We start from the raw sequence: 19,709 nt of genomic DNA, 5'->3' as shown, positions 1-19,709 counted from the left end.
TGGAGAGGGTTCTCTTTCTTCTAAATCCAGAGAAGCTCTCTCTGTCCACATGGAACTTTGCCTTCATTCATTCCACCATCATTCACTGATTACCTCGTCTCAGGCAGGCACTGAAGATACAAAGGTGGGGACGTGGTTCCCACCCTTGTGAGCTTTGAGCCTCGTAGAGGAAGTAGACAGCATCAAGATAATGGAGAAGTGCTTAATGGAAGGGCTTCGGGAATGATCTGAGAACAGAGGGGGGGCTCTCTAGCTAAGACTCTGGAAAGAACCTGGCTATTTAGTGCCCTGAGGAGGAGTAGCCAGGTAGCAGTTCAAGAGGAGCAAATGGCAGATGGTGAAGGGCAGGTGTATGACCACTTGGCCCACCTGAGAGTCCAGGTAGGCAGGGGCTGGATCCAGATTGGATTTAAGGAGATTGGATTTAAGCTTAAAGATATTGAGGATCCACTTAAGGAGTTAAGCAGAAGAGAGACCTGATGAAAATAATTGTGCCATTCTGGCACAGTGTGGAATTTCCGTTGTGGTGGCCAGCAAGACTGATGGAGGAGTCAGGGAATCAGTGAGGAGGCTGTTAGAGTAATCTAGGTGACAGCAACCAGTACCTGAACAAGGTCACTGGCAGTGGCCAAATAGAGGAGTGGACAAAGCTGAAAGATAGCAGGAGGTAGACCCTTAAGGAGTGGCAGTACAGTGTTGAGCCACTGAATAATGACACTAAATAATTGTCTATTATCTTCTCTCTGTAAGCTTGGGAGGGGGTGTGTGAAGGGAGACAATGTGCCTTTCTTATCCATCATAATATCTCTAGGAAGGACAGTCCCTGGAACATGAATGAATAAAAACTCACCCTCTTTAGATGAACATATTTGGATGGGTAGTCATTACCCTTTTCAGGCATTAAGCTTGGTAAACTTTGACAGTTCATGATCCCTACCTAGCTAGCCCGTTAGTGGTAGGGAAAAAAGGTCGTGGCCTTAGAGTTAGGAGATGAACATGAGTCCCTCCCCTTCCCATATGAATAAGTCATACTCTCTGAGCCTCAGTTTCCTCATCTGAAAAAATGAAGGTGACATTAAATATTGACCTCATGGATAGTTGTGATGACCTAGAGAGATTAATCCATGGCAAGCATTTAGCAGAGTATGACACAAAATCAACACTCAATAAATGCTAATTCAACTAGAAGGGTGAATGGATGATGGATGGAAGTATGGATGGATGGATAGATGGACGGATGGATGGATGGATGCCTTGATGGATGACAGGAGGCATGCATGCATGCATTTATGATAGATGCATGAAGAAATGAAAGGAACATTCTAAAGAGGATATATCTGTCAGATCATTCTCTTCAGGCCAACCCTAATCACATCCTGTGGGAATCTATATAATAAATTGTTCAGTGCTAAAAATTAAAGAGCCACCTGGTCTTAGTTTTTATGAAAGTCTTATGGCCTGCTGCCATTGAATGCTGAAGATTTATAAGTTCTTATTTTAGGTTCTGTCTAGACACCTTTCTAAATAGAAACTTTATGCTAATTAGCAGGTGCTTCTTATGAACAGGTTATTTCTAAACAGTAGCTGGTATATTACCAAAAAAAAAAAAAAAAAATCCAAGAACAAATAACACTTACTGAGACCAAGGCCTCCAAAGGGAAAAGCCCTACAAATTTGTCCACTTCTCTCATACCACCTGGTTCCTGCCTATACCCTATCCAATTACTGGCAAATCAGATATTCACAGTGGGTATAATTAATTAAATGCATTTTGACTAATTAACTTAAGAACTGGTAAATAGGGCCTCCCTTTGGTGGTTAGAAGATGCAGCTACTGATGCTGCTGATTCAAATTTGCAGCCAATCTGGCTGGAAACTAGCGCATAATAGATGGGAACACTTTTGCAACATTTCTTTTAAAGTTTGTCAAATTGTATCCTACTGATATTGCTAACCCCCTTTAATCAGTAAGTATAAAATTCATCCGAGAGCATAAAATATATCTGACAATGGCATACATCAAATCCCAAACTGAACATTCAAAATAAATTGTATCGAGATTTTGTCACAATCATTGATTTCTGCTTTTCAAGCTGGTTTCTGAGGCAGCCACATAAAAGTTAAATACAAGCCATCTCTGGGCTCATTGGATTGCGGTAATTCATTAAACCAACGGTGGCTTTAATAAATCTGAGCATAAAGATTGCTTCCACTAACACCCTCAGCTTGGAAATGTGCCACTAATCAAAGAGGGTGGCAAAACTAATCTCGTTGGCACGTAGAGGAGGTGAGAAGTAGCTTCAGAGGGGTGCTGTGGCTGGCTTCCAAGGCCAGGGTTATACTTGAGCAGCGCAATTGGATCCTGGGGAGAGGTAGGAAGCCCTTCGGAGAGCACCTGCCAGCCTCTGGTGGTCAACTCATGGGCAGCACAGGCAGCTGGCTCTTTGAACAAAGCTGGTTGGGTCTTAAATGTGCACCCATTTATCGAGGGATCTTGTGTCCCATTGCTCGATTTCCGTATTGTGTTCATTTCCCAGTGACAATGGCAATAAGTTCATGACAATTTACAAAGCATCTTCACATCCAGTGACTTCCTTTAATCCCATAGCAACCCTGGAGGGAGTGAGACCGAAATGCTTATTATGTCCATTTTACGGTGAGAAAACCCAAGTTCAGAAAGCAAATGGCAGAGCTGGGGCTCATAGTTTATGGTTAAAAAAGCCCAAGCTCTGGATTCAAATCCCACCTTGAGTTATGTGTCATCAGGCACATTATTTAACCTTCCAAAACCTCAGTTTTCTCAACTGTAAAGTGGGGGAGATAAAAGTTTCCATCTCATGTTTGTTGGAAGGATTAATGAGCTCATATAGATCAGATGCATGATGAGTACTTGATATATATTTGCTATTATTCATATGGCATATTTGGTTGAAGCAAAAAAATAATAACAACAATAATAATAACAAGGGAGAAGGCCTGAAAAGTAACTTGAAATTTCAATTTCCATTTCATAGCGTTAGAGGAAAAACATGCTTGCCATCCATTAGACCTTTTCCAACCGTAATCACCTATCTCTTTGGCACATGTTAAAAGAAACCTGAGATATCTCAGTCCCTTTCAACTGCAACTCATTATTGTAAATAGTGGTGCAATGAGAAGGTGAGAAAAAGAATTTAAATACAGTGACTAACAGAATTTTTAGGGAAAGTGATACACAAGAAGATAAAAAGCAATCAGAAAAATTTACATAAACTCTTGTGATCTCAAAGGTCATCTATTTTACTTGGGAGTCTACTAATGGAAATATGTCTTTTTAAATTCTGGGTGATTACTTAATTGAAAAGGAAAGAATTTCAGCAAATTAAGTCATGGAAGCAGAGTAGATTTATGTCAGCTGCTGCCTAAAAAGCATGTTTCTTTGGGGAAAATATTGATCCATTCATCTACAAGTGAAAATTTAGGATGGAGTAGTAAATTTGACCATTTATTAAGATTTGGTTCAGCACCTTAAAATATGTTGATGGTAATGTGCTTTATGAAATATTTTCTTTAAAAATCAGTTTCCTGCTATACCCACTGTTCTACTTGAGAAGAGAGGATGGTTTCACATCCATTAATTTACTTGAACTTTACAATGACCCTCAAAGGTAGGCAGGGTAAGTATTACCATTCCCACTTTATAAGAGAGTGTAATTTATACTTATTGAGGGCAGGGACCAAGACTTTTTGTCTCTTTTATCCCCAGTGGCAGACTAATAACCTCAGTCAAACATTACAGCAGAACCTCCTGTATGCTCTGCTTTAAGACTCAATCTTTTCTTAGAAGACAGCCCAGAACAGAGATCTAGAGACCTAGCTTTACCGTCAGCCTGCTGTGAGTTCAAACCCCAGCTCTGCCACTTACTATGTGACCTTCAGAATTTATTTCTTGGGACGTTAGCTTATAGAAATGATTATAATACCTTCCTTACAGAGTTGTTATAATAATTAAATTTTAAGAGGATAAAATGAGAGGGGAAATATAAAGCACTTGATAGAATACCTGACATATCCTAATGCTAAAAATTATAGTGCTCACTATCTCCTGAGTGTACTTGGAAATGCTAGGATAAGCACACCATTTGACCACTGCTGAAATACAGAAAGCGAGCCTGAATCATCTGGCTCAGAATTGAAAGGAGCAAACTGAATGGCTGGTGTATTGCTGAGTGAGGAGAGGAATCCAGGGGAGTTACGGAGCAACCAGACAGGAATTCTTGGGTCTCCTGTGAAAAAGCCTCTCCTTGAGTTTCATACAATGCACTGGTGTGAATGAGTGGCAGGGAAGCCGGGGAGAGGCTGCCTGCAGCCTTTTACGCTCTCTCCTTTGACCTTGTTATTTCCTAGGACATCATATGGACCTTTTGCCCAGTGTGTATGGGGGGGATGGTGGTGTGGTGGACATGCTCATTCTAAGTAAGTAATTCTAAGTAATTTCTAAGTAAGGGATAATTAGTACCGATCGTGATTCACAGCTACAGGAAGCCAACATCTTTTTCATGGCATACTATTTGGGATATATGCACATCCATAGTCCATCTCTGGAACTTCCAGGGTAATTAAATTGTCTTGCAGTCAGTTCAGGTTTTTTTAACCATCACCAGTGAGTTTCTTTTTAAAATCTATAAGAGTGTAGCTGTGCGTAATGAAGAATTGTGTGACTGATAGTGGACATGGGTGTTAAGCGCTTGATAGCTGTGAGTTGGACAAGGTTGTGTGACAGGCAAGGATTAGGAGAAAGGGGGACGGACATTTAATGAGCACCTACCACGCACCTGGTTTTGAGGTGCTTCATGCACGTCAGCTCACTCAATCCTCCCACCCTCCCTGGGAAACTCCTTGTCAAGGTCACTCATGACCTCCACATTGCCAGATGCGTGACCAATCCTCACCACTCATCTTCCCAACCCCCAGGAGGTTTTAATGACGCTGTTCTCCTCCCACCTCTCCCACTGCTCCTTCCCAGTCTGGTTTGCTTACTTCTCCTCAGACCCCTGACCTCAAAATGTTGGCGGTCCTGGGGCTCGTGCCTTGCCTTTCCCTCCCATGCCTGCCCTAGGTGCCCTCACCCAGGCTTGTGCTTCTGAATCCCCCTTGATCCTGACAGCTCCAAGCTATCCTTTATATTCCCAGCTCCGAGCTATCCTTTGAGCTCCAAACTCATTGTCCCCACTTGGATGTCTACTGTGTACCCCAAATGAACACCCACTCCATCCCTCAAACCTGCTCCTCCCGCCCATTCGGTAGTGAAGTTTTCATTCCTCCTGTTGCTTAAATCCAAAACCTTCCAGTCTTCCTTGCCTCTTTCTTTCACACGCTAGGTCCAATCTCTCAGCCAATCCCGTGGCTCTACCTTTAACGTCTATCTAGAACTCAGCCTCTTCCTCTCCCCCACTGCCACCTTTCAGGTCTCCTCAGTGGCTGCCTTCCTCTGCCCATGTCCGCCCTACCGCCTCCTCCACCCAGCAGCAAGGGGAGCGTTTTCAAGCATAAATCATCTAATGTCACCCCTCTGCTTAAATCCATTCCATGGCTTTCCTCTCACTTGGAATAAGAGCCAAAGTCCTTATGATGGGCCACAGGGCCCTGGTTCAACCTTATTTCCCACTCACACACCCCCCCCTTCGCTTCTGCTCACCACTCCTCACATACGCTCCACTCCTGCCATGGCAGCTGCTTTACTGCTTCTCAGACGAGCCAAGGACTGTGGCCCCTCTGGGCTTTTGCACTAGAACACTGCTTCCTGCACAATCCACCCAGCTCCACTCCTTATGCCACTCAGGTCTCAGCTCAAGGTCTCTTAACAAAGAGGCCTTCTCTGACCTTCCAAAACAAAACAGAGCCCCAGTCCCATCCCCTGTACCCCTCTCCTCTTCTCCTCTTGTCCTACATTATCTCCTCCCATAGTACCTATTCCTCACACACTCACATACTCACGCACACATGTATCTATCTCTTCCCACCCAGACTAGAACATAAGCTCCATGAGGGCATGGCTCTTTATTCACAGCCATATTGACAGCCCCTAGAATAATGCTTGACATATTTGTTGATACAAGTTGCTATCATCTCTGCTTTACAGGTGATGAAACTGGAGTTCAGGGAGGTCAAGTATCTTAGCCAGTACTACATAGCAGTGTGACGACATTCCAGGCCAAGAGATGGGTGGACCCCATCCCGGATCTGCCTGACTCCAAGTCTTGCCTTCTTTCTGCCTCCCCAGGCAAAGCTTAGGGACCCAGATTGAGTGAAGCTCTCCCCCTCAGGGATGCTTACTTACCCGTCTCAGCCCCTAGACCATGAGCACTGAAGGCGCAGAGGCTGGACCGCTTCCATTTCTCTATCCCCGGCAGATCCTCAGCACAGTGTTAAGCCTTTCTGGCTTCTCAGTTTACTTATTCACAGCAATTCTGTGAGATAGAAACTATTATCACCATTTTGCAGATGAGAAAACCGAAGCAGGGAGAAACCAAGAATCTCATCCAAGGTCACACATCTGGTGCAAGGTAGAACAAGGCCTTGACCCCAGGCCATCTGGTGCCAGAGGCAAGTCTGCGCTCTTAGCAAGAACTGCCTGCCTCTCAGTGCGGGGTGAATGGGTAGGCAGTGATGACAGTGAGAGAGGCTGGACTCCTGAAGTTAGGCCCCCTGCCTGCAAGAGGTTTGTGGGGAGTGCTCCAGGCAGGGAGGACACGTGGACTGAGCAGAGAGAAAGCTGAGGTTCAGTGAGGTTGCACCTGGTGCCTAGTGCAAGCCCTGGAGGCAGAATGGCCCTTCAGAGTGGTCCCAAATGGAGGCAAAGGGGCTGGGCTTGTGTATCTAAGTCTCTGGTCAAGGGGTGGCCTCTGGGTGGGGGAGTAGCCTTGGACAAGGCAGGCCACCGGAGCAGGGGGCAGTTGCCAGTGAAGAGGACAGCTGGGAGCCTTCAGAAGCTGATATTCTTAGCACTTGGCAGGTAGGTGCATGGAGAAGCTCTGAAGAGGAGATCTGGGGGGGGGGCATGAGGTGGGGGTGCTACAGTATCCACTACACTGGCTAAGGGCTTTTACATAATGATACATTCCCGTGTAATCCTAATTGCCATCGAATAAAGAGGTATGCTTTTGTTATTCCCCCCTTTATAAAAGAGCAGATTGAAGTGTGGAAAAGTAAAGCAACTTACCTAAAGCTAGGCACGTAGGGAATAGCAAAGCTCAGATTCGAGTCCAGAGTGTCTGACCAAAAGGCCCGAATGAGTGGCCCACGTCACTGTCTCTAAGTCACCACCCAGCCTGCAGGCCCAGCCCATCATCTTCTGCGGGGGGGCAGTGGTGTGGTGGTGCGGCATCTACGGCCTGGGTCTACCCACGGTTCCCTCTCTCCTTCCTCTGCTAAATCCTTCCCACTTCCCTTGGCACTTGTTTCTCCCCACTCATTGCGCTTCTGGCGGTGTCACCCCCCTGATTCTCTGGGGCCTCGAGGATGAGCACTTGCCCCAAGCCTGGCCAGTCCAGGAAGCACTGTGCCCTGGCCACAGCCGCTGACCCGGGAGGTGGCCAGCTCTTCCCTGGAAACAGTGGGAGAGATGCACTCTCTCTTTCCTCTGAGGTAGCTGAAGTAGGATGACGTAAATCTGGAGTTGCTACCACCATGTTTCCCCCGCCCCCTCTGCATGGAGAAAGGCAATTGTATAACAGAGCATGGGAAATGAGGCCAGGACACAGAGGGAAACAAGAACAAGACGGATCTGATAGCATAACTTGAGCTCCTGGGGTTCCTGAGGTCAGATCTATCTCTAGATTCCCTGTTTTCTGAGCCAGTGAATTCCCCTCTGCATCAAAACTAATGTAGATGGGGTTTATTTTGCTTGCAGGCAGGATGACACCATGTAGTCAAGGTGCTAGTCTCAATAATGTATTAGGCAGTTTTTGCTGTGTAACCAACAGCCTCAAAATCTCAGTGACACACAACAATATTCACTTTTCTCACTCATGGATCTGCAGGATGGTGAGAGTTTCATAAGGTCTGGCTGTTACTGGCTCCAGGCTGTGGTGCCCTTCAGATTTGCTCATGCGTCTTCATGCCAGGGCTGAGGTTCATGAGGCAGCAACCTGGGCATGTTCCTCTCACGGAGGATCGCAGAGGCCAAGTCACACCTCAGATGCACGCTTGAAGCCCCTGCTTGCTGTAAGTTTGCTACCATTCCATTGGCCAAAGCAAATCACAAGGCCAAGCTATCACTAGGGCAGAGAGAGGTCAGTGGCACAGGGCAGGAGAGGTAACTCCACTTGGGGGAGGGAGTGAGGAATTAGGAGCAACCATCCACTTTACCACAAATAGGTAAAGGCACAGAGGAGCGGGGGCAAGAGGATTCTCAAAGCAGCAGAGCAAACCGGCCTATCACACGGGAGCCTGCTACGGAGTCAGGCCACCTACATCCCCGAGGGAAGACGGGCTTCTGCTGATTATCTGTTAGAATTACAGCAGAGTCAGCTGAACCCAGCACCTTCTCAGAACTGCACACGCCACCTCGAGGCAGCAGCTCAGCGTGCAGAGAAACCAGATCCTCTCCGAGAGAGCAAAATCAATTTTAAATAGACACAGCTGTTCCCCGGCAGGGGCATGGGAAGGAAGAGGGCAAGATGCTATAGGAAATGTTTAGTTTCTTTTTGTTTCAAGTTGTTGGAATAACCAAAGAGGATTTTTAAGGTTAGGTTACTAATTTCTGAGAGAATCGGCTGCCAGGTTTGCTCTCATTTCAAGAGAAAGACGCTTAAGATCAAAAGGACACTTCATAGCAGAGGTTTTCACCTGATACTGAGTTTGGAAGCTTTTCCCAACAGCACAACTAGAAATAGAGTTAGTCTGTTTTTCTTATGTGTCCCTCAGATGGATAAATCGAAAACCACGATTTAATTCAGTTTCACAAATATTTACGGAACCTCTCCCAGGGCCATGTGTTCACCTATAAAAACATAAACAAATAATAAGCATTGCCGCTTCTTATCTGGATCATTTAGGCAAGTCAGTTTATCTCCCTGGATCTCAGTTTCTTCATCTGTAAAGCAAGATGTTTCACCTCTGAACTCTGAGGTCCCTTTTAGCTCTAAATTCTTATGTCCACAAACTGGGTGATGCTCCTTTCTCACCAGCTGATAACTGAAATTACAGATGTATGCATGAAGAAAATCAGAGCTGCTTTATCTGTGAGAACCGTAGGACTGGACAGGGTGCCCCAGTTTCTTCCCAGTGAGAAGGCTCAGGAAGTCAGAATAGATTACTAATGGTTGTATTCATTGCTCCCCTTCTACTACTTACCTGCCCCCCAATTAAAAAGGTTCATTGTCCAGTGCCATCTTCAGTTCAGGTGTGCATTGAAATCCCATTTTTACTGCACTTTTCATTTTCATTTCAAACAGGGCACATGAGGAGTTTGGATTTAAAGAGGTGGCACAGAATAGCAGTAAGGAGCGACCCTCTGGCATCCCGTTGACTTGAACCTTGGTCCTAGAACTGCCCCTTGTTAGTTGTATGACCCTGAGTGAGTAACTGAACTTTCCTGGGCTTTGGTTTTCTCATCTGTAAAATGGGGATGAAAATAGGGTTGTTGCAAAGGATGGACGTGAAGTACTTAGCACCACATCTGATGTCGGAACCCAATAGCTCTTATCGTTATCATACAGAACCCCTTCCAAACATATGTCAGGAAAAACTGTGTTCTGAATCTACCAGCTCATTTAGCCTCTCCTTAAATAGTCCAGAAGACTTCAAGGGGGCAAGGATTTGTACTGTCACTGAAATTTAATGAAAAATGTCAAATAACTTCATCCAGTGTTCTTCTTATAAAGGTGTACAAAGATTTGTGAGAATATATGTCACTTTGAATTAAAACAACAATAACAAAGAGATCTAAAAAATAAAAGTAGTTCACCACAGATGCCCTCGAGCTTAGAAGGGGAAATCCAACCAGAGACTGGTACGTTTGGTCATTTCCACAAGCATGCCCAGGCCAGGCTTCCATTCTCTGAGCCTTGCCCTTGTGCAGGGCCACCTGGAATGGTCCATCTTTGGGAAGACATTTCTGGCAGGAAGGGTACCTAGATCTGTCTTCCTTTGCCTTTCAAAGCTGCCTGGAGGCCGTGGCTCCCCAAAGCCATCAGGCCTCTTGGTTGTTAAGTGACTTTCTGCAGGATTCCCTGAGGGCTCCTCACTAGCCTCAGGGAAAATGTGAATCTTTCTTGTTTCCAGAAAAGTTCTTCTCTTTGATACAGGAGAGTTGTTTCAGAACCTCGACAGGCAGATGAGCCCTTGTGATCCAGCAACTTGAGGGGCTGGGTTGGAACCAGTGCTGGATGGAGGTCCCGAGGCCGGGGCAACAGGCATCAGGACAGGCAGACATCAGGACAGGCAGACGTCAGGACAGGCAGGTGGGAATGACTCAGGTTCAGGGCCCTGGGCTTGGGCACAGGATGCCAGAGGACAAAGGTGAGAGCAAAAGCAGGTCCCTTGGCACTTGGATTTACATCATTCCCCTCCCTTTTAAAACCAAACCTTCCATTCACTTGTTTTCAGAAGAAAAGAATACTGGCACCCAGCTCTTCCTGGGCGACAATGTCAGCATATTGTTATCGTTTTGCTACCAAGATGGTGGAGGATGCTGACCACGGACATAAAACTGACATTGCTGTGAGCAACTATCGCGCCCTCTCGAGCTACGCACACACTTAGTAATGTGGCCTTGTGGTTCCAAATATTGGATTATAAATTGTTTTGCACCTCCCCAGCATAAAATAGGGCAGGAAAACAAATAAAGGGGCAGTCAATTAAGATAAACATGGCAACTTCACAATATACTGGCTAGAGACAAATTATCCCAATGAGTCTACTGATGGCTAAAATATAGCTCCCTCCTAATTATGCATCCAGCCAGCCAGCTAACTCAGAATATGAGGGGAATTGGTTGCAGGTACAATTCTTTATGGCACTCTTGCAATCTGTACCACTTGGCTAATAAATATCTTTCCCAGGGCACTTTAATGCTGGAAGGGCTTAGTATTTTCTCAAGGGGTAAGGCCCAAGACTGCTTCCTTGGACACTTATCCAAAATGACTGTTACTTTTCAATTCTTATAGAAGTAAAGTACACATTGCCATGTCTGGGGCCCCTGTGGAATGAGTCACTGAGAGACATGGGGGTCTGAATTCCTCTGGTTGGCTGAACTGAATTCCTCTGAGGGTTGAACTGTCCTTAACTGTGTGTTTGGGGGAGGATTTGCTCTTCTCAGCAGGACCTCACTCAGTGAGGATGGACTTCTGGAGCACCCTCAGAATGGAAAGAAATGCACTAAAAGGACCCAGAAGCTCACAGGAATCTGGGTGGGGGGTGAGGTGTGGAGGGGCAAGAAATGAATGGAAAATTCTCCTACTGCAGATATAACTTTTAGCTAAACAAGTGAATGAGAAAGGGCAAGATATAGAGAGAAAGAGGACCCTGAAACTCCCTGCTTGTGAAATTGTTCCTTAACAATCTAAGGCACTTCTTTAAAAAAAATTAAAACCAAAAACCAAAAACCCTATTCCTCCCAAAATACATAGAAAGCGGCTTTTTTATCAAATGGAGATCACGGGAATAACACCACTATCAGTAAGAAAAGAATAAACTACTCATTTAGGGTAGGTCTGTTAAGTATTTCAAGCCACTGGGGTGCCATTTCATGAACCAAAAGAACTAATTTGCCAAATGGGTCCCCAGGGCCCTGAAGAACTAATGCACCAGCCACAAAGGAGCAGCTCCCTCTTGTTTTTCCATCACATTTGTGCCTTTTGCAGAAAATGAATGTGTCAGCCTGGACAGGACACAGGAGTCGCTCCGTGTATCCTTGTGCACAGGGATGAGACTGTGTTTGTGACTGAGAGGGGCAAACAGGAAAGAAAGGAAGGATAGGGACCTAAAATCAGACACATCTGGTGTTCAATCTGTCCTGCTACTTTCTAGCTGGGTGAGCATGAGCAAACCTTCTGGGCCTAAGTTTCCTGATTAGCTGCAGGGGGAAGGTAACACCTACCTTCAGTATTGGGAGGATTCAGCCCAAGTCAGTGGAAACAAATGGCCAAGTGCAACAGCAGGCCCTGGCGGGTGCCCAAGTGTTGCTAGCTGCCATTACAACTACTGTTACCGTTACCAGCAGCAGTGTCTCTGCCATCTGTGTCTGCATCATGGACAACACCTACTGAATTCTTTCTAGGTGCCAGGCATTCTGCCAAGTGCTTCATATGCATTGGCTCGTTTAATTGCTCAACAACTCTGTGAAGTAGGTACTAGTATTATCCTATTTCACCAATGAGGAACTTGAGGCTCAGAGAAGTTGAGTAACTCATCTAGCATCACAGAGCTGGTAAGCAGCAGGGCTGGGACTTGACCCTGTGTCTCACTAACTTCAGAGGCTGGGCATTGAATCTACTGCCACCCCAGGAGGGGTGAGTCACTGGTGGTGTTAGTTATCATTGTCCTATCATAGACTATAGAAAGAAAGTGTCCCTAAAATGGGAAATTAGAGCTGATTTGGGAAGTGCGAGAGTGGCTGGATGATGTCATCCTACTGTCTTTAGCCTTGTTGGGGGATTCCCCCAGAGACTGCTCTGGGGTGTTGGGAAATCAGATGGCATCCACCAAATGGAGAGGGCCAAGACCTAGAGGGCAGGAGATCTGGTGAGACATCTGGGGGTTGTTCCGGCACTTTGGGGGTAGAGTGCTAGTTCCCTGCAGGTGGAAATCTTCGTCTCAGGTTTCATATTTGGCTGTTGCTGTTGGTCTGCCCTCACTCACTAAGGCTGTGCCAGAGCCAAGAGCCTCAGCCATCCCACATGCTCTCTTGTAAGCCTCACACCACACTAAAGAAGAAACACGTGAAGAAACCAAGGAACATTCGAGGAGGGAAAAATTCCACTTCTGTCAAGACGTGGATGCTTTAGGTATCTATGCTTATGTGTTTAAGTCTATGGTTAGTATATATATTTAACATTTATATATTTCATATGTAGGAGCATCTGAATTTTAAGTGACTGTTAAAGGACTGTTTGTAAGTGAAAAATACACCAAAAGGACTGGGTTGGTTAAATACATACACAGGAGAGCTGTGCCTGACCACCTTCCCAAGCTTTCAACAGGAGGGTGCTGAGGAAGTCAAGGAGAGGATGTCAGTGTCCGCACTAGCGGCTGTGCTCTGTGTGCACACAGAGCGCTTGATCTGTCTACACACGTACATCAACTCCTGTGCACAGACATTCCCACCCGATGGCCGCCGCCCATGTCCCTAAGCCCCTCAGGCCTCTCCTCTGGTTTGTCCTCCTCATTCCTTTTCTCTCCACTCCCCCCTTTCATAGCCATGGCTGGGAGGGTGACTCCGGAGGGTGTGGGGTGACGGGAAGGTGGCTGCCCGCACACTCTTCCCTACAGCTCGGCCACCTCCTGGTGTCACCACCCAGAGCCTAGAGGCCTGGTTGCCCCTGTCTGGGAGCTGCTTTGCCTTTTTCCCCAAATTGCATGTTAAAACCCACTCAGCCAAAGTAAACCATGTGCGTGTACAAGAGATACATCTCCTAGATTGGCCGGGATTCACGTGTGACAATTTGAATAAACAGCACATCCATCTGCAGAGAGGGAGGGTGGTTCCCCAGGGGCTCGGGGAGGGGAGTGAGGGGCGAGGGGCAGGCAGCGTCCAGAAGAGAAAGCACAGAGCTGGCGCAGCCATCCCTGAGGCTCAGAGCCTCCTGGCCTTTAAGTCTTTCGCACTTGAGCGCGTGCTTAATGATCACCTGCCCTGGGTGCCTGGAGCAGGGCCTCTCAGCCTTCCGTGGAGCATCAGACACTCCTGGGCAGCTTGTTGCAAATGCAGCTTCCCGGTGCCACCCCAGAGATTCTGATTCACTCCGTCAGTTGCAGGGCCTGGGGATCTGCATTTTAACGAGCTTCTGGGAATTCCACATCAAGGGTCCTCAGTCTTACTTTGAGGAATGTAGGAACCAGCCTAAAGCCCAGAGGTGCACCTTCCTGGGAAACTGGAGACACACACTGTTGGCAGGATGTGACCGTTTATGGTTGAAATTCAGGAGGTGGGGGCGGCGGACTTGGCCCAGTCGTTAGGGTGTCTGCCTACCACATGGGAGGTCTGCGGTTCAAACTCCGGGCCTCCTTGACTCATGTGCAGCTGGCCCATGCGCAGTGCTGATGCGCTCAAGGAGTGCCGTGCCACTCAGGGGTGTCCCCCGTGTAGGGGAGACCCATGCGCAAGGAGTGCACCCCGTAAGGAGAGCCGCCCAGCGCGAAAGGAAGTGCAGCCTGCCCAGGAATGGTGCCGCACACACAGAGAGCTGACACAACAAGATGACCCAACCAAAAGAAACACAGATTCCCATGCTGCTAACAACAACAGAAGCGGACAAAGAAGATGCAGCAAATAGACACAGAGAACAGACAACCGGGGTGGGGGGGAGGGGAGAGAAATAAATAAATCAATCTTTAAAAAAAAAAAAAGAAATGCAGGAGGCAGGAGCGTGTCCATGCAGTGGGCCATGTGCAGGCCCCAAGGAGCACCAGGGTTCCTCGGGGAGTGGACACCTGGGCCATGGAGGCCTTTTCCCACGGGCTTCCTTTCCCATCTCCCCTTTCCCTCCCTGTCCTGTGTATGAATTCCCAGAAGCCATTACTATATCACTAAACCTTGCAGGGAGGAATGCACGCATGCCTCCTCCAGTTTCTGAGCCAGAAAGAAACTGCGTGCCCGATGGAGTCAGAGAGAAAACGGGGCCACAGGTGGGGATATCGGAGTCCCGGTTCCCAGCTCACCCACTCACTTCCTCCACAAATATGTGTTGAGCCCTGGGTGGTTAATGGGACATGCAGGCATGAGCCTGCCCTCAGGGAGCTTTGAGACTCGTTTGTGACCTCAGGACAAAGTCCTTAGCCTCAGTGCCCTAATCTGCTGAATGCAGAATCTATAATAGTTACCTACTTTACCCAGTGGAGTTGTTGTAGGGATAAAAGAATAAAAGAAGAAGAGAGCGGTGCTTTGGAAAGTAAGATGTGGCTACAATCCCTAGGAGAGCCCGCAAATGAGCAGGGTTTTAAGGAGAGAAGCAAGTACCTCAGTGGAGATGGACTGGGGAGAGGGATGGGGATGAATTCGCTCAGCCAACAGCCAACTCTTCTGAGAAGCCAGTATCGAGCACCTGCTATGTCCTGGCCTTGGTCTAGGCAGTGGAAGCCGAAAGGCAAACCAGACCCAACCCTGCCTTCCCAGAGGCTCGCAGTCCAGCTGGGTGGGTGCACGTGGCAGAAGACAGTGCAACCTTAGCCAGGGCAATGGAAGTATTCAAATGAACTCAAGAAAAGGGCATTTCTTCTTGGGGATTCCATGGAATCCAAGAAAAAGTAGATTAATAAGTCTTGGAATAAGCAAGACTGTTGAGCGACCTCAGTATCAGAAGACTTTTGTCCTGAACCGACCTCATGGTGCCTTGCCTTTCAGATCCTTTAGCCTATATTTCAGATTAGCACATAAATAAACAAAACAATGGTCTATAGTGAAATGTGCTATGAAATAAGTAAATATTATACTGTAGGAAAGAATAGTGATGGGGGCTGGTTTGAAAGGAAGGGCTCTCTCAGGAGATGACATTTAAACTTTAAGAGATGAAAAGGAATCAGCTGCAGAGAGTGCCAGAGGCCAGAGAAGATGCAAAGGTCCTGAGGTCAGAACGAATTATGAGGCCAGAGTGGAGTGAGCAGAAGATGAAGTCAGAGGCTGGACTGTGCAAGGCTGTGGCTTGTGCTTCCACACGGAGGTTCTGGCATCAACCTGACAGTCCCCATCCATGTGGGAAGGTAAGCCATTTTCTAAAGACCCTGGATTAATCTCTACCAGCTCCTTCATGCACATGGCTGCATGGTCCCTTCCTGCTTCTGGGCCTCTGTGGTTCCATCTGTACACTGTGAGGGGTGTGGAGTAAACAACCTGAAGCTGCCTTCCAGGACTAGCTAGCATCACACCGCTGTAGACAGGGCAATCACACAGCCCAGGTTTCCTGGGACAGTTCCAGTTCATGCCACTTGCCCTGGCATAATTATTTATAGCACCCTCTTCCATTCTCAAAAATGTCCCTGATTGTGGAAGCGGATGTGGCTCAAGTGATTGAGCTCTCACCTGTCACAAGGGAGGCCCCAGGTTTGATTCCTGGTGCCTCCTAATAGAAGACGAGCAAGACAGTGTGAGGTGACATGACGGGCAGGCATGGTGAACTGATACAGCAAGACACACAAGGAGGAAAACATAATGAGAGACCCAACAAAGCAGGCAGCATAGGTGGCTCAAGTGATTAGGTACCTCCCTCCCATATTGGAGGTCCCGGGTTTGGTTCCTGGTGCCTCCTAAAAAATAAAAAAAAAAGAGAAGATGACTAGACATAGCAAGTGCAAAAAATGAGGGCATGGGGAGAAATAAATAAAATCTTTTAAAAAAAAAGTGTCCCTGTTTGGACTGGTGAGGTTTGGCTGATGGGGTGGGCAGCAAACAGTGGCCCTGGGAAAGTGGCAGCAGCTCCCACCAAGCCTACCCATTTTCTCACCTGATTCTTGACATCAGCTTATTGGGGTGGGGGTGGGGGTGAGGGCTACCGAGGAGCACGCAGCAAGAAGCATCCTGTGACAAAACCCATAGGACTGTCAAATTCTCAGAGCTGTGGACACCCAAGGAGAGAGCTATGGTGTCAGGTCTGGACTCCTCCCCCATCAGTTTCTGTGCTTCCCCCAAGAAATGGGTCGTAAATGCACATCGGCCCTCCATATGGGCAAGCAGACCGGAGAGGGTATTCAGCAAGTAGGAAGGGACAGTGCGTTGCCTGGTAGCACCTGGGGGGGGGGGGTTGGGGGAAGAAAGGTAGACTAGTACCCTTTTGGTTTAAATCAAGTTGATTCCCAGAGGGTAATTGATCTCAGACTTTCTGAGATCTGGTCCTTTGGTCTGTGTGTGGGAGCATGAGGCGGCACAGCTGGAAAAAAGCCCCTTTTTTCATGTTAGAAAAAAAAATCTCAGAAAGCGAAATTCTTTAAAGTCCTAAGAGGCATCCCAGGAGTCAGGAAAGCAAGTTTCTTGAATCCTCCACGGCTGTACCACAGTTGGGGAAGTGGAGGCAAAGAGAGACTGGAAGGGGAGCAAGGAATGCGTCTTGCTTTCTTTTCCCCTTGTTAGGTTTGTTTGTCTTGTTTTGTTTTTACGATTCTGGTATGTGGGAACCATCTCACTGGAGAGGACAAGGAGGAACACTTGGTCAGTTTGCTTTATATACAAACACACACACACTCATTTCTTGTGTGCCTGTTATGAGCTGGGTAGCAAGGATGCACAGACAAACACACCAAACCTACCCGCCTGACCACCCTCCTTCCCCCAGATGGTCACGGTGAAGTGGGGGAGAGAGACCGGAAAACATAAATCACCCAGCCTCCTGATGAGTGCTGTAGCAGAGCTGCAATCCCTCTCTCACAAATACATGTGCACACACACATACAGGCGCACACTCATATGCACACATAGATGCACACACAGACACAGAGATGCACACACACATGCCACTTTACAAACAGAGCTGCTCTTAATTGTTTTCTCCAAAGGTTTGTTCCCAAGACACCCTTCCCCCGCCCCCATGCACAATTTTTTTTTGTATTCACATATATACCGACTTTTCGGTGTGAGGTTAAATTTACATAGTGTAAAATTAACCACTTAAAAGTGAACAGTTAATGGCATTTAATTTATTCACAATGTTGTACAACCACCACCCCTATCTAGTTTCAAAATATTCTCATTACCCTAAAAGGAAACCCTGTACCCATTAAGCAGTTGCTTCCCCTTCGCATTCTCCCATCCTCCCAGCCCCTGACAACACCAATCTGGTCTCTCTCTCTATGGATTTGCCTATTCTGAATTTTTCACAAGTGGAATCATACAATATTTGTCCTTTTGTGTGTCTGGCTTATTTCACTTAGCATAATGTTGTCAAGGTCCATCTTGTAGCAGGTTTAGAATTTCATTTCTTTGGACGGCTGAATAATAGTCTACGTAAATAGACTACCTTTTGTGCATCCATTCATTCATCAGTGGCCATTTGAGTTGTTTCCACCTTTTGGCTAGTGTAGACAAATGTAGACATTTGTATACAATTAGCTGCTGGAGGCCTCCTTTTCAGTTGTTCTTGGTATATTCCTAGGAGTGAAATTGCTGGCTCACATGGTAACTGCTTGTTTAACTTTTTGAGGAGCCTCCACACTGTTTTCCACAGCGGCTGACACTCCCCTTTTGAGTGCTCAGAGTTCTCTAGTTTAGAGGCTCCTCCCCAACTCCTCTGGTGACTTTCACTGAAAGACTTCAAATACCTGAATCCTGGCTTTCAGCTACACCTGGTTGCCCTGTTCCTCAGAACTGGTACTAACCAGGCCAAGGTCAGGAGCTCCATCCCCTCACTGACCAGTAGGCTGAACAGGCAGAAGAAAACCGTGCCTGCGTCCAGAGGCTCCACCCCCGTGACCAAGAGCAAGCCTTTGCCGGAGGGTGGGAGGGCCGCGGTAGGGGTGGAGCCAGAGCGCATTTTCACCCGTTCATATAAAAGAAGAAAAATACAGATAGCATCCAAGGCCTACTGAAGACACAGTGGACCTCACTTGGAATCCGAGGATTGCTTACTTCCAGTTCTGGCTTCACTTGATTTCAGAGTCCCTTTGGCAACTTGCCACACTCCCCACCCTAGCCTCAGTTTCCTCATTTCTAACAGGGGAATAGTAATCCTTAAACAGAGAACGATGCATAAGAAAGCCCTTTGCACACAGTAGGCTTCCATTAAATGCTGCTGAATCTGAAGGGTGGGAGCCTCCGTCTGCCAGGGAGCATGCCAGGGTCTGGACTGGCCTGGGCAGTGGGCTCTCAGGCTCTCCCCGCTGCAGAGGTGGGGCCCGCTGTCCCCCCCCCCCCCCCCCTCCCGCTTCCTCTGCCTGCTCTAAACTGACCGATTTGCATGGAACGAACTCACTATGGTAACAAGTTCTGGTGGCTGGAATCCAGGGCCCCTGTGAAATATGCAAAGCCAGTGCCCTGGGAGGCTGGGGAGCCTGGCAGGTTTTATCAACCTTAACATTACTTCAGTTCCCCCGTGAGGTGGGAGGGGGTAAACTGAGGCAGCAGGGCTTGAACACTCTTCAGTACAGAAGGAGGACTAAGAGGGACCCTCATCCCTCTCCTCCCCCCACATCCAGCCTTATCAGCTAAGAAGTTTGGGATCTGGCCAAGGCCGCCCCTTCGCGCTCGGGTGCACATACCAGGGCTCCGCGAGGAGACTGGAGCGCGAGGGGACCAGCCCTGGAGAGGGGGCCTCCGCTTCTTGCTCCTTCCGGGGGAGAACAGTGCGGGTTAGAGTGTGAGAAGCTCGGCGGCACAGTTTCAGCAACCCGCTGGGCATTTCGCTCCCGCATTTTAAGGAAACAGGAAAGCAAGAACTCCTTGCTTGAGCTCGCGCACGCTGCCAGTCCCCCACCCCCGCCGCCACCGCGAGCTCCATCCTCGCTCCCCTCTCGGGCCCCCTTCCCCCTTTCTGAGCACCCTTCTTCCCCAAGCACCCACCTCCTCCTCCAGCCTAGCTCGGAGC

At 47.6% G+C, this 19,709-nt stretch overlaps 1 protein-coding gene across 1 annotated transcript in view; it reads left to right on the top strand.

The window, feature by feature from the left end:
- The window catches only part of KAZN (kazrin, periplakin interacting protein), a 1,179,259-nt gene that overhangs the window by 669,838 nt on the left and 489,712 nt on the right, over positions 1-19,709 (top strand). The gene's annotated exons all lie outside the window — the stretch shown is intronic.

Source organism: Dasypus novemcinctus, chromosome 9 (genome assembly GCF_030445035.2).
Source record: "Dasypus novemcinctus isolate mDasNov1 chromosome 9, mDasNov1.1.hap2, whole genome shotgun sequence".
Lineage (NCBI taxonomy): Eukaryota > Metazoa > Chordata > Mammalia > Cingulata > Dasypodidae > Dasypus > Dasypus novemcinctus.
Note: the sequence above shows the minus strand (reverse complement) of the source record. Positions and strands in the feature narration are given on the sequence as shown.